Raw genomic sequence first — 15,686 nt, forward strand, 5'->3', positions numbered from 1 at the left:
ATTGATATCAGATGTGCATTTACAAAATAGGCTGACTGTGTGCATATGAATCTTACCTTTAAATGCTATTGCATTTTGTACATGAACGTCAAAGTGCTTCTCCAATTTATAGAACTTAACTGACTTTAGTTTTGGGCAAATGGGGCAGTGATACTGCTTGCAGCACGTTGTGCAGCAGCTCACCTCAGGTTTCAGGTCTTTCTTAAAAATTGAGCATCAGTGAGTGAACTAGGTTCATTTATAAAAAAGGTTGCTTTAATTCTCCAACAATAATTCTTTGGTTATTTCATTTCAAAACCAGATATTTTCCGGCCTAGATATAGACTCAACTGTACCTTTAAAAAAAGACAAAAACAATCTGTTACCATTGGTATTTTGATTTATCTTAAACTTAAAAGAAATCAGAAATACATCGGTTTTTTTTTTTGGGGAATTTGGTTTTTCCGTTTTCCAGTTTCTGGTTTTAAATTAATAAAACAGAAAAACAATCCATATTTTTTATTTGGTTTTGAAACTAAATAACCAAAGAACGAAGGGTACACGAATCCGTGTATCATTCGTTCATCATTATATAACAAAAACATGAAAAAAAACAAAAAAACACTGATTATTTGATGTTTGTTTCCAAAACCAAAATTTAATTCACATTATGAACATCTGCTAAATAAGACAACCAATGCCATCCTTTTTTAATGGACACATAAATACAACAATAACTCAAACGATATTTTTATATTTCCCAGGGTAAACTGTGAAACTGTTATTATAAAAACGCACTCAATTATGACTGTTATTACAATCTACTGGTATCAAAATTAAGCCTTGCGACTAAGTTCAATGGCATGACATAATAGAAAGCTTTAACATTGTACCTATTAAAAGAAAAATAGCCCACGTTAGATCAGCCTCATTTAAAAAAAAAAATGCTTTGTGCTAATGTTGTGATTGTATTTTACATCAACAGATCATCTGAAGAAACTAATAGTAATAATCTGCAGCTGGACCCTCTCGTCTGAACACTGTGAATGTTGAGGATTAATAATTTTACCAATAATTTAACATAAACAAAACTTTTTACTTATGTTCTGAGCAAGGCTGTTCCGAGAAACACGTGTACCACTACTGTTTCGTCTAACAATAGAAGAAGAAGAGTAGCTTCTTCTTCTTTGGTTATTGACGGCAGTTGGCACCCAAAATGTTGCATTACTGCCACCTTCAGGAGAAAAGCTGCTCTACAGGAGCCCATATATGGAGGGTTAGCTTCCGGACCGGGGCATGGAGGAGCGGGGCATGGAGGTTCTGCAGCTGGACCCTCTTGCAACATTGAGATAGAGTTGCTTCTCAAAGTAAGCACAGGACAGGGCGAACACCAGCTGGACTTACTGGCGAGGGCCCAACAAGTGGGCCCGGTGCAGAAGCTAGGTGATACAGAAAGTGTACTACTCCAATATAGTACCTCCTTCCTCCTGCCTGAGAGTCTCTGCACTGTGTTAGGGTTATGCTAATTATTTAATAAAGTATTCTTTACTGATCCGTTGTCCTGGACTTCATTGATCATCATTCTGGGGCCGGGAGGCCCCATAGTCCTTCTTGCCTAGGGCCCCCAAGGGGTCTAGAAACACCCCTGATCAGGGCCAGTATCACTCCTCCCTTGGTTAGCTTCTGCACTGCCTCAGCCCCTGTGAGCTCATGGTCCTCCTTCACTCCTGTCAGTCTACAGGATGTTCAGGTTTTTAATTTTTTAAACATGCTGTAATAAATCCTATTCTTAAAAAACCCAATCTTGATCCAGGGGAGCCTATAAACTACTGACCCATATCTAAGCTTCCCTTCATGTCTAAAATCATGGAGAAAGTGGTTGCTGAAGCGTCCAAGTCCTTTAACTATAGGTTCACTTCTGGTGGTGCAGGGATGGTTGTTCCAACAGGTATTTCTTGGTAAAGAATATGAAAACATAGTCCATTGGTGTTTGACTCTTTACTCTTGCATACCGTTGAGTACCGTTCAAAACTGTTTGCTCCCCTGATTGACCACACGTGTGTGATCACCATGGCAACCTAAATAACCTGCATGCTCCGCCCATCTACAGGTCAGGTAAATGCTAAAACATATTAAACAGGTATTTTGACAAATAAATTATGGCTCCTACACACCGGCCCCTAATTGCGACTGGCAGAAGACAAAGCAATTACCAAACTGAATATCAATGGAGCCATATCCAAGTAAACAAAACAAAAACATCAATATGTAAAATAATCATGTTTGCACACAAAATACAGTACCTTAAAATGTAGTTTCACATAAACATAATTTTGTTACAGGTCTTTCAATCACACTGGTTTTGGTTTGAAGACGCACCACACGTACCAGACTGTTCTTATCTGGAAAAGTTTCTAATACTCTTCCAAGTACCCATGACCCACGTGGTGCTGTGGAGTCCAAAACCATGACAACATCTCCAGGCATGAAAATTGTTTTTTTTTTTTTTTTTGTCTTCTTTAGGTTTTTTTATCCGAATCCTGACCCTTACTTTTGTCTTTATGATCAGCATCTGTCTCCTTCAGCTTTTTACTCACATCTTCGTCTTTGCTTCTTGAGCGCCTCTTTTCTCATCACTTCTGTGTTTGTGACCTTTGTCTCTACTTTTTGATCGTTTGTTCTTTTCTCGGCTTTTACTGCGACTATGAGATTTATCCTTTTTCTTTGTCTTGTGTTTCCCTTGCTTCTCACCCTTTTCAACGTTGTTGTCCTCTTTACTTTTAGATCGATTAGACCGTCTCTTCTCTTTTTTACCGTCAGCTGCTTTATCATTCTTTCCGTCCGTGGCGGTCCTCTGCTTTCTAGGAGCTGTGTTCTCCTCATCTTTGGCCTCATTCATTTCTTCTTGTTGTGTGCCTGACTTTTCAATGAAGTCATAATTGTATTGACTCGTCAACAGCTCCTCTATTCTGTCAACTACAGTTCTGTTGGCATATACTGGAGGATACACAGGTTCCTTATCGCCACGTCCATGCACTGACCCATTTATAACCCACCCCAATAGAGTTTTTATTGCGTAAGGCCCCTCACCCATACTGTTGATAACCTCCCAAGGTTCCAACAACTGGGCTGCATTGGTGCCTATTAACAGGTCAATGTCTGCATTTATGCACGGAATTTTAAGATCTTTCAGATAAGGCCATTTGCTCTTCTCTCTTTCACTTATGATGTTGTCTGTAGAAGCAGGCATCTCTTTCTGTGAAAACACACAAGGAAGCTGATAAAATTGCTTGCCTGTTAATTCAGCAATCTCCAGGCCATTAACGATCAAAGTTGTAACTGTCCTGTTATGGCCCATCGTGCGGAGATGAATCTTAGCTTTGCGTCCTTGAGTGTCCAGTTTTTGAAGGAGGTTTTCAGAGCAGAAGGTGCCTGTACTTCCTGGGTCCAGAAATGCATATGTTTTAATGATTTTATCTCCTTTAGAATTCTTAACTTGAATAGGCAGGATGGGAAGAATGCCATTATGGTGGAAAGCCCCTGTATGACCACAGGTGGAAGAAGTTGTGCAGTGTTGAGAGGAATTCTTTGTCTGCTCTTTGTACTTTTGATCAACCTCTGCTTGTTTTATGTGCAAAATAGTGGGATGCAACTTCTTACAGTGCATGCAAATGCTTCGCCTGTCGCAGCTTTTACTTAAATGCCCTGTGTTTAGACCGCCAAAACATAGACCCTTCTCCTTCAAAAACTCTAATGCTGCGTTCACACCAAACGCGGTTTCTGCGGGACCGATCGCGTCTGTCGCGCGAAACCTTCCGCAGGATTCGCGGGATCAAAAAATGTTTCCCTATTCGCTTCACATTCGCGTCTGAAGCGAAGCTCCGCCCACCAGACTCCCAAACGACGACAACCAGGCTCTGTTTGTTTCCACCATCAACTATGGAGGACCTCCGTTAATTCACTGCTCCTAACCTCGGAAGGGGAAGAAACGTCGGCTTTCCTGGCTTCACCAGGTTAACCAGCGCCACATCCAACTAGGTGAGCTTCACTACCTGCTTCAGAAGCTACACCTGGATGATGACTGCTTCCAGCGGTACCTGTGGATGACCAGCTCCCCTATCAACGACCTGATGGGTCTGATTGGCCCACGGATGTCCCCCAGGATACCAACTACCGGAGCTCCATCTCTGCAGCCGAACAACTGTCTGTCTGTCTCCGGTAAGTTTCATAAGCAACCGAAGATGCCATGATTCATCAGACACATCTCTTAAATACACAATAAAGATAGATACTATATTAATCCCAAGGGAATTATAAGCAGAATTATTAAAATTATTGTTTTCTGGAGATACATATTCTGGGAGAAAAGGCCTGCTTTATTATTGTTTTTATCATAAATATATTACAATTAAAATAAAAGTTCATCATAATAAATTATTTACTATTGTTATTTTTTGTCCTCTGGAGACCTATTCTGGAAGATGAGGCTTGTTTCATTAATATTTATTGTTTTTAACTCTTATTAATAAATCATTATTTATTTACTACTGTTAATTATTGTCATAGTAACACATTCTGGGAGATAAGGCCTGTTCTCTCTCTAATCTCTACACCTTTTATGCACACGTAGACACACCCACATTATATATATCTGATTATCAATGATCTGAGCTTTTCTATGTTGTTCACTGTGCAGGTATCTGACCACAGGTGACTCCTTCAGGACCACAGCTAACAGCTATGGACGAGAGGTCTTCACATCTTCTCTACAGGAGCCGTTCCATGGCTAGACATATTGCACCAGAACACCCACAACGACTATTTAAAGAGCCAACCACATACATCTATAGAGCAAACTTCCTATTGTATTAACATGTGTATAATAAATATGGAAGAATGGGGAGAGAAACGTCTGTCAGCTTCATTTTTAACCAGAAAGAAATAATCACAGAAACCTCACCTCTGAAATTAATTTAATAATATATATAACCTTGATGTGATGAACACATAGCTGTTAATATGCATTGATAGAAATTAAAAAGAAAGCAAAAGTACACTTTAAAATGTGTTTTTAATCAACAATTCTGAAAGAACACATGTACATTAACATAATACCTCAATTTTAAACAAACTATTTACTTCAATATTATAAAACTTACATAATAAACAAACTAGTATAAACAACTATTCACAATGTGGTTCCTGCCATGCAAAGAGTCCCGCCCACCCCAGCCCATCCAGACCAATCAAAAACCTCATTAATATTTTCCAAATTTAGTGTTACCGGATGATAATCAAGAAGTTTGTAACTTTGAAATTTAACGTTCCCTAAATTCTGGTGACACTTTTTGCAGGATAGGAAGCAGGTCTCTGAGAAACATCTCATCCTCAGTCAGAGCTGGTGGTGAGGAGGTGGTCTCCTGAAGGTCTGTAGGATAAGCTGCTCCACCTCTCTTGGAGAGCCTTGGCTGGACCTCTTCTTTGTTCTTTTTCCTTAAAAATAAACAAATATATATATATATATTATCAAGTCACTGTTACTTAAATATGATCATAGATATATTTTAATTAAACATTAAATGAGGTAATGATCAACATTGTCATCACTGATGTAACAAACATTTATAGATACATTTTATTTATAACAGAAAGCAAAACAACTTCTGTCATGTTCATATCAGATGGTTTGGCTGCACTTGTTTCTGCAGGAGATGCTGCTGTAGCACCATCATCAACATCAACATCATCATCATCATCTTCTCCTGCTCCCTGAACACTATCTGTTCCCTGTCCTTCTCCATCACTCATCTGATTGTTTACCTCTGAGTGACAGCAAACACAATATATGAACACATTACTGTACATTTTAAATCATTAAACTAGATTTAGATCCCCCACTAGAAGAAGCCCTGTGATACATAAAGGCCTGAATATTAACCTGGTATATATTTCTATATGTCTGCACTGATAAACAAACCTCCAGTCTCTGATGGTTGACCATACTCTGTGGTCCTGTCTTCCTCAACCCTCTACCCCATGTTACTGCTTGTCTCTCGTGGTGAAACAAAGGGTCTATGAAGGTCATGACCACAGGGTATTTCCACAGTTTAGATGTTCCTGCAGATGACCCACTACGGTTCTCCTGACTTTTTTTTCCTCTCATAAACCATCAGTGAAAAAAGCTGGTGTTAGCGGCTAATGCTATCATTAGCTAATGCTATCCTCGCTCACTGCCGACTTTCAAAGATGAAAACTACAGAGAGAACATTTACCTGCTGCTCCACCTCCTCGATGATTCTCCTCCACACCAAATCCTTCCTGGTCCTGGTTAAAATAACAGGCCGTGTCATACAGCTCCCTGTGGTCACACACCGCTACCATTAGCTTCTCCTCAATGGTTGAACGGGTGAAAATACTGGTTTCCGTGTTGCCTGCCTGACGTCATTGCCAACAAGGACTGTGATTGGCTTTCACGCCTGCGCGTCACGCGAAACAGCCGCTGGAGTTCAATATTTTCAACTCAAGCGAACGGCGAATAACGCGAAAATCGGGAGCGCGCTTGCCGCAGCCTTCGCGTTCAACGCGCGAAACAGTCCGCGCCGCCCCACTGGCGAATAATTCGCCTCCCAGCGCGTCTAAACCATTGACTTTGCATGTAATCTGTTAGCTTGTGCCGCAGAAACCGCGTTTGGTGTGAACGTAGCATTACTTTTCTCGATGTGAAATTTTACACAGTTGGTGACATTGCTCCAATGAATGTCCATCATGTGCACAATACAAACAAGAAAGGCTCGTCTCAGCAGCGGAAACATCATTTTTCCAAGTGTCCTGCTGTTTATTATCAATCACCTTGTAATTATCTTTAACTAAAACATGAGTTGCAAAGCTATTTCTTTTTAATTGAGATTTCATTTGGGATGTATTTGATCTTAATGTCCTTTGCACAGGATGTGTGTCCTGTATGTCACCAAAAACTGGATCTGAAGTGATTCTATTTTGCAACTCAATAAAGTTAACGATATCTCTGAACTGTGCCCTATCACCAGTTCTTTCAAAAATTTCATTTGCCTTAGTTCTCCATTTGTCTCTAAGTTTATAGGGTAATTTTTGAATCAAAAGTTTCATATTAGCAGACATGCTTAACTCATCTAAATAGCGTAACTCTTCCATTGCAACATTCACGTAGGAAGAGCCCAAAGGCTGTCAGTGCTTTTGTGTCAGACTTAATACTTGGCCAGATGATTATCTTTTCTATATAAGCTGCTGTTACATGTAACTCATTTCCAAAGTGAACTTTTAATAGTTCTTTGGCAACATCATAACCTCTTTCAGGATTCATGTGAAGACAGCTGCTTACAATGTCTCTTGGTTGTCCAGTGGTGTACTGCTCCAGGTAGTACAGTCTCCTTTACAGCTAGTCTTTCTCTCTACACAGTGCTCAAAGGATTTTATAAATGAATTGAACTGTAAAGGATCTCCATTGTAAGTTGGAATCTCTCGGTGTGGCAACAAATGGGAATTTTGCATTTTGACTAGAAGAGTTGTAATCTCATTTTGTTGTTGTAGTACACTGTACAGATCTCCTGTTGATGATTGATTGCTTTGAGACACTGTAGGGTTTAGGTTGGTCTGAACTTGACTGGATGTGGGCTCCAACTGCTGACTGTAGTGATCTGCATTTAAATTGATCGCAACCTCCTTATTTGACAAAGGTTCCGAATTCTTTTGCAGTGAAAGATGAGGCACGTATTTAGAAACAAGTGGCTTTAAAGAAGTGGACTTAGTCTTTGATTCTTTAAGAAAATATGACTCCATCCCATCAGAGTGTTTTGAAGCCACACTTCCTTTACAGCTGACTGTTGGGTTCAGTACTGCTAACTTAGCACTAGCGGCTGCTATTTCTGTGTCCAACTCAAGCTGCTCCCTTTTTCTTTTTAAAACCTGTTCCTGCTCTTCTAAGGCATTCATACTCTTTAAAGCAGCGGTACGTGCTAAGAGTGCAGCCCTTTCTGCCTCTGCTCTTAAATGTTCAGAAGCTGTTGAGCAAATACTGGTGGAGGATGAACAGGTCCTTGTGGAACCTTTACAGCAGGAATCCTTCCTCGAGGATTTTGAAGCAACATTTGAAATGCTATCATGTGGTTCAATGTTAATCTCTATAGTTGAGCCACCTTTGCTGTATTTTGTTCATTTATATTCTGCACAACATAACTTAACACAACAGCTGGGCAACTTTGCACTTCATTGATCTACTTTGTTGTAACAGCAATAAAATTATTGACATTCAACATTTTAGCTTGGAACCAAATATGATGCTTTTCTGCTTCCTCTTGAGGCAGCAAACACAACAAAATGTTATGAACTTTACTTATTTCTTCAAACAAACCCACATATTTGTTAAATTCACTTTTGACCTCATTTATATTGTCTTTGTTGCCCATTAGTACATTAATAGCTTGTTTGTCTTTGGAGAGTTTATTTATTTTAATCTTTCTTTCTTTTTCTAAATTACTTATTTTTGCTAGTAAAGCTTTGGGTGTTAATTTCACTTCAGCCATGTCGGCTCTTAGTCAATGCTTTATTTACAATAGTTTATATTTTACGCCAATGTTAATGAACGCACGTGTTGACGCGCAGTTTCCTAAAGCAGGTGTTTTTCTCTCATCAGTGCATTGAGCTTCTTTACTGCTGTGAGTTGACACACATAGTCACTGACGTACCTCCAAACCACAATGGGCTTTGATGCTCTGCCTTCAGAGTCCTATTCTGGAGCCTGATGCAGCAGTGTCTTCAGCTGCAACCGATGCGCTGTCCTCGCTCCTCACAGCGAGGCCCCGCCCCTCTCCAGCCTCCTCCCTGCTGGGTGAGCTCCAATAGCTCGGCCTATTCCAGCGCTTTCTCACCAGTGCCCGCTTTAATCCTCAGTCCAACCGAAGCAGTTTTGTACTGAAATGAAGTCTCTTTAACTATAGGTTCACTTCTGGTGGTGCAGGGATGTTGTTCCAACAGGTATTTCATGGTAAAGAATATGAAAACATAGTCCGTTAGTGTTTGACTCTTTACTCTTGCATAGGGTTGAGTACCGTTCAAAACTGTTTGCTCCCCTGATTGACCACACGTGTGTGATCACCATGGCAACCTAAATAACCTGCATGCTCCGCCCATCTACAGGTCAGGTAAATGCTAAAACATATTAAACAGGTATTTTGACAAATAAATTATGGCTCCTACAGTTGCTAAGCAGCTAACCTCATACATGATATTTATGATAAATATTAATCTGGTTTTAGATCAATCCACTGAAACTGATCTTCTGACAGTTTCTAGTGACGTGATGATGTCACTGACTCTGGTCGTTACACAGTTTTAGTTTGACTTGATCTGATGCTGCCTTTGATACAGTAGATCATAGTATACTGGTTGATCCACTTACATCTGAGATGGTTTTCTGATACTGTTCTCCAATGGTTTACATCTTATAATAATATAAGAACCTTTAATGTTACTATTAATGATGTTATGTCCAATATGTCCAACCTGTCATGTGGAGTAGCCCAGGGCTCTGTTCTGGTTCCTGTTTAGTTTTTATTGTATCTGATGCCTCTTGGTCGTTGATCCATGGTTTTAAAAATGTATCTAATCATTTTTATGCTGATGATATCCAGTTGTTCTGCTCCTTTAATGACTCAGCGTTTCACTTTTTATCAGAGTTCTTAGATTGTATATCCTGTATCAAAAACTGTCTGTCATCAAATGATCTCCAGATAAATTCTAATAAAACATAAACTCTGATCATGTGATAAAAACATCCTCTAATTAAAAACTCTCTTGGTGATCTGGGCTCATCTGTTAAAACCAGCCTCAGAAACCTTGGGGTTGTTATTGATCAGTCCATGTCTTTGGAGGGACATTGTCGTCAATTGACTAAAAACTGTTTTTACCACCTGAGAAATATCTCTAAAGTGAGGTATTTATTATTAAAATCAGATCTAGAACTGGTCATACACACATTTATATCATCTCGTATTGACTACTGTAATTCTGTTTTTACATGTTTTAATAAGTCGACCCTAAACAGACTCCAGATCGTTCAGACGCTGCTGTCAGACTTTTAACTGGTGCTTCTAGAACATCCCACATTATTTACAGTCTTCATTGGCTTCCAGTTCATTTTCATATTGAGTTTAAAATTCTAGTCCTGACTTTCTGTGTGATGCATGGTCAGACCCCTCAATACATCACTGACATGTTGTACCCCTACACTTTAGGGGGCACCCTTCAGTCATCAGGTCAGGGTCTCCTCATGATCCCAAAAACTCATTTTAAAAACCAGGGTGACCTGGTGCTCCAGGCGGTAACACCAAGACTCTGGAATAACCAACACCACCTCTGTGATTGTCTGTGTGGAATCTTTTAAAAAACATCTGAAGATCAAACTTTACAGAAAAACATTTGGTTAAATTGCTTTTAATTTTTATCATCTTTTTATGATGTTCCTACTGTTGTTTAAATTACCTTGTGTTTTATTATCCTTTTGTGATGTTGCTATTATTTTAGTTTCAACTTTGCCTGCAGCACTTTGTTCATTCATTACTTATCATTATTATTTATTTCTTTTTTCTTAAGTTCAGATCATTTATTGCACTTTTAAGACGCTGTCATTTCATTTCTATATTTTGAATGACATCACAGCTGCTTTTTCTTGACTATTCTGTACAAAATGTAAGTTGTTAATGTTGAAATGTTTTAGTTCTCACTTAAAAGAAATGTTTAATAAAGTAAAAAAAAAAAACATTGGAAATTTGTACCACCACGGCAGACGTCACTAACCTTTGTGGTCATCTGATTATTACGTCACCTAGTGGAAGTGCATCTGATTGTCAAAATAAATGTGATCGCATTTCCCAACACCTTTCCTTAACCTTGTGACGTCATCCAGAGGGTTAAGGAAAAGTGTATAGGAAAGGAGATAGGAGGGACTATATGAAAGCTGTATGAGTAAAGTCTGCACATATAACCTCAAATTTAGCCAAGAAGAGGAGGCGGTAGCGGTTGTGATCAGAGCTGATGTCATGGTTAGACAAAGTCAGGGTCAGTATAAAGTATGAAGAGTGAATGTGAGCAGAAAAGTCTGCAAGTTAAAGCAGAATATGAGAAAATAGTGATTTCAGTGAAAAAAGGCTTTTTTGATTCATAACTGCTCCATGTCTGCATTTTAAAGCATTTTAAAATCATGAAAATAGCTATTTTTTATACAGCCTGCATTACTGTAAACGTGGTGAACATTGTGTATTATTTCCTCGTGTTTTTTCATTAAAAATGCATTTTAATCGGTGTATTACCGCTGATGGTGTAACGCCTCACAATGCCGCCAGATGGCGCCAGTTGTATGGCAGCTGTCTCGTTTATTCTCGCGTGTTTTTCTGAGCTCACGTCCTGCGGTCAGAGAGCGTTGGACTGTACCAATAATGCTATGAATGTTTGGTTTGTGTTTTCTTCGTCACAGTTTGATAAATCCCTGACTTTTACACACACTGTGTGTTTATCATCGCTAGATGTGATAAAATGTCATTAAAATGTGAGCAGAAGAAGTTTAATGTATTCATGTCAAAGTCTCCCCTCTGCACAATGAGTGGTTTCGTCCTTTTCTGTGCGACTGGAGCCGAAGCTTCACAAAAACACGATCTAAGCGAAGAAAACCTCTGAAAAGTTGACAGTAAGTGTTTTATTCACCTTCACTTGTGTTTACGCTTCGTTGTTTAGACAAAATAATATGAAATATACGAAATAAATGCATTAATAACCGAGTTTAAAACTTTCAGCGCCACGTGTTGGACTAAGCAGCTGTTGGAACCGAATTAAACCGAGTCCCGTCACGTGCAGGGTTATAATAATAATAATATTAATATTAATATAAAGAGAATTATTTATTCATCTCACAGTGGGGAAATGTTCTGACATGTCAGTGCAATAAGAAGACAACACAGAAAGATCCTAATAATAATAATAAATAATAATGATAATAATAATTATTATTAATAGCAGCACAAACCTCACACACTGTTTACTGAGGATTAAACGAAGTCGAGCAGAAGGAAATTATCCCATAAAAGGACCTTTTTATCCATTTTAGGAGTGTGTGTGTGTGTGTGTGTCTATGTGTGTGTGTGTGTGTGTGTCTATGTGTGTGTGTGTGTCTGTGTGTGTGTGTGTCTGTGTGTGCGTGTGTCTATGTGTGTGTGTGTCTATGTGTGTGTGTCAATGTGTGTGTGTATGTGTGTGTCTAAGTGTGTGTGTGTGTGTGTGTGTATGTGTGTGTGTATGTGTGTGTGTGTATATGTGTGTGTGTGTGTGTGTGTGTGTGTGTGTGTGTCAATGTGTGTGTGTATGTGTGTGTCTATGTGTGTGTGTATATGTGTGTGTGTGTGTGTCAATGTGTGTGTGTATGTGTGTGTGTGTATGTGTGTATATGTGTGTGTGTCAATGTGTGTGTGTATGTGTGTGTGTGTATGTGTGTATATGTGTGTGTGTCAATGTGTGTGTGTATGTGTGTGTGTGTATGTGTGTATATGTGTGTGTGTCAATGTGTGTGTGTATGTGTGTGTGTGTGTCTATGTGTGTGTGTGTATATGTGTGTGTGTGTATATGTGTGTGTGTGTGTCTAAGTGTGTGTGTGTCTAAGTGTGTGTGTGTGTCTAAGTGTGTGTGTGTGCGTGTCTATATGTGTGTGTGTGTCTAAGTGTGTGTGTGTCTAAGTGTGTGTGTGTGTCTAAGTGTGTGTATATGTGTAAGTGTGTGTGTAAATGTGTGTGTGTGTCTAAGTGTGTGTGTGTGTCTGTGTGTGTGTGTGTGTGTGTGTATGTGTGTGTGTGTGTGTGTCTATGCGCAAATGAATTATTGATGATTGTAATCATTAAATTCACAGACTGTTGTGCTGAGAAGAACAAGTTATTGTTAAAATATTTCTGATCACTGAGCTTCTAATTACAGATCAAAGAAATCTAATCAATACTCTCCAGCTACTCTACTGATCATCTAATCCTATTATTGAAAGTTACTGTTAGCTTTGTGATTGTCATGCTGTTAAATAATGTGTTTGTGTGTGATTACAGATCAATATCAGTGTTATTGATTGTTAAAGGGGACATATTATGAAAAATGTTCATCTGTTAAAACACTTCCCTGTGGTTTAAATAACATCTGTGCTGGTGTTTGGTCAAAATTTAACATGAATGAAGGAACAGAGGAGGTTTAATACCCTGTAAAAATGAGTTCTGTGATGCTTTGTTTTGGGGGGGTGTGTCCCTGGATTTGCATAGACCTCCCCCTTCCCTGCCCTGTCCAATGTGTGTAGAGTCTATGAGACAACATCCTGTCCCTCACGCTCCGCTATAGTGACACAGCTGTATGCAGCTGTAATTTACCAGGGCAAAGTTAAAGAGAAACGCCAAGCTTGTCTGACACGCCCATGAACACGCCCCCTTCAGTACTTATACAAACAATCATGGATGTTTACGTCTGTTTTTTTGTGCACTGTATTTAGATACTTTCTACATTTTTACATCGCTACAATACATTAGAATAATTATCAAAGTGAGGAATGCTAATGTACGGATGGAGATCTGTCACACACACACACACACACACACTTACCCGTGTGTGTTACTCTGCTGCTGCTATAGTCAGGGTTACTCTAACTCTAACCCAAGGATCACATTGAGTCTGTGTATTTATTAATCCACTTTCTGCTGCTGTGATGAGCAGAATAAACCAATCAACACACAGTTATTTATCAGATGTTTGCTGTGACTGCAGTGGTTTTGACGGAGCTGGAAGCGGGGGAGGGGTACGAGTTTTATTTACATTTTCATTTTATTTTTGTATTTTAATGTGTTCATTAATGACTACAGATAACATAAACCAGGGGTTTCTTACAAAAGTATTTAAATTAAGTAAATGAAAAGCTAAATCTGCTGAGGCGGTGCTGTGGGCTGAACTAAGGAAGAGAACAAATGAGGGGGAGGGGCTCTGCTGTGAAGCGGTGGGTGGTGACAAGGGGTCAGAGGCGTCTCTAGAAGGTGGGGGCGTTCCTAGGAGGACTCAGGCGTATTTACACCTAAAATAGATGCTGTCAGAATTTTTAAAGATGAATCAAACATCCTGTACATGAATGAACCAAGACAACACTCAGCATGTTTTTAATGAGGGAATGACATGTTGACATGATATACATCTTGAAAAAGTCGATTTTACATAATACCCCCCCTTTAACATGTTTTTTCATGCTGAGATCAGATGAAGCAGGATAAGCTAAGCTAAGCCTGTTTGCAGATTAACAGTAGCAGCTTCTTTTTGGATGTTACATTAAACACTTGAACTCACCATTGGCATCGTAACACTAATACTCCCTGATGCAGTGAGAACATTCTTAGCATTTTCAAGCTAACACTAACTCTCTCATAGGCCTGGGCGATACAACCTTTTTTAAATATCTCAATATTTTCAAGCTATATCACAATATACAATATGTATCTCAATATTTTGCCCTTGCCTTGAGATGATGCTTTGATGCATACAATCAAACCAGAATGGCAATAATCAATATCTATTGATGTTTTCTCTGTGATGTAATTGGGGTTCCCCCTAACTATTATAGCATAGCGTACCTGTTAGCTTCTTTTTTCAGACAAACCCCTAAATAAGGTAAGTCTGTTAAAGCCTTTATTAGCAGAGATGTAGAGAACAATATCAACATTGATAAAACTAATCATGTGACTTTGTGCACATTTTAAAAACAGCTTCAGCTGACAGTGTCTACAGTTTTTATCATCTATCTATAAAGCAAGGAATCTCTGTCTGTCTGTCTGTCTGTCTGTCTGTCTGTCTGTCTGTCTGTCTGTGGCTCAAATATCTCTGGTGTTCAGTAACAGACAGAGCTCATACATGTAACATGGCTGGCGCTTGGTTCAATGGTGTGCAATGTCAGATTAGTTTGGACTGCAATCATACAGTTAATCAATTATTTCATGAATTTGTCCACCATGAATGGAGCAGAGCCACTAGAGCAGGGCTATTCAACTGGCGGCCCGTGGGCCAAAACCGGCCCATTCCTCAAACTCAACCGGCTCGTGGCCCATCTATCCATAGTTAGTAAATAAATTGTTTATTGTCCGCTAAAAACTGTACACGTGGCTTTGCAACACTTCACAACACTCTGCTAATCAGCACTGCTGATTATAGCTTCTATTATGAGAAGAGTCTGTTGCATATTATAGTGCTTCAGATAAACAGAAGGCGTGGCACATTCAAAGGAAAAGCGACAATGTCCGACTGCACTTCAAGACGACCCACGCCAACTGTGACAACGACTATCCACTGGGTTCAGATGCTCAGCAGATAAAACTGTAACCACTTACTTTAAACTATCATCTTCTCGTACGCTGCAGCAGACAATCATAGCTCTTCTACGAGCAGCATGGACACTCACTCATTTACCGATGTGGAAATGGTGAAAGAAAGCATCATAGCTGGGTGAGGGGTTTTTTGTGCATGTGGGTCACTCTATTATTCTTATTGTATGTAATTCATTTTCCTCATTTGAAATAAAATTGTTTTCTAAAAAACACATGAAAAGCAAAAATAACTCCATTAGTGTTTTTACTGCTGATGAATCTTGTTTCATTTATCGACATGGGAATTTATGGTTT

The 15,686-nt window shown here is 39.2% G+C and overlaps 1 long non-coding RNA gene across 1 annotated transcript; it reads left to right on the plus strand.

The window, feature by feature from the left end:
- The first annotated feature begins 3,966 nt into the window (after positions 1–3,966).
- LOC114475243 (uncharacterized) lies at positions 3,967–4,882 on the plus strand. Its single transcript, XR_003675450.1, has 2 exons — positions 3,967–4,197; positions 4,676–4,882. It is a non-coding gene; the product is annotated as an uncharacterized LOC114475243 (long non-coding RNA).
- The last annotated feature ends 10,804 nt before the right edge of the window (positions 4,883–15,686 follow it).

This window comes from Gouania willdenowi, chromosome 14 (assembly GCF_900634775.1).
Source record: "Gouania willdenowi chromosome 14, fGouWil2.1, whole genome shotgun sequence".
In the NCBI taxonomy this organism is placed as follows: Eukaryota; Metazoa; Chordata; class Actinopteri; order Blenniiformes; family Gobiesocidae; genus Gouania; species Gouania willdenowi.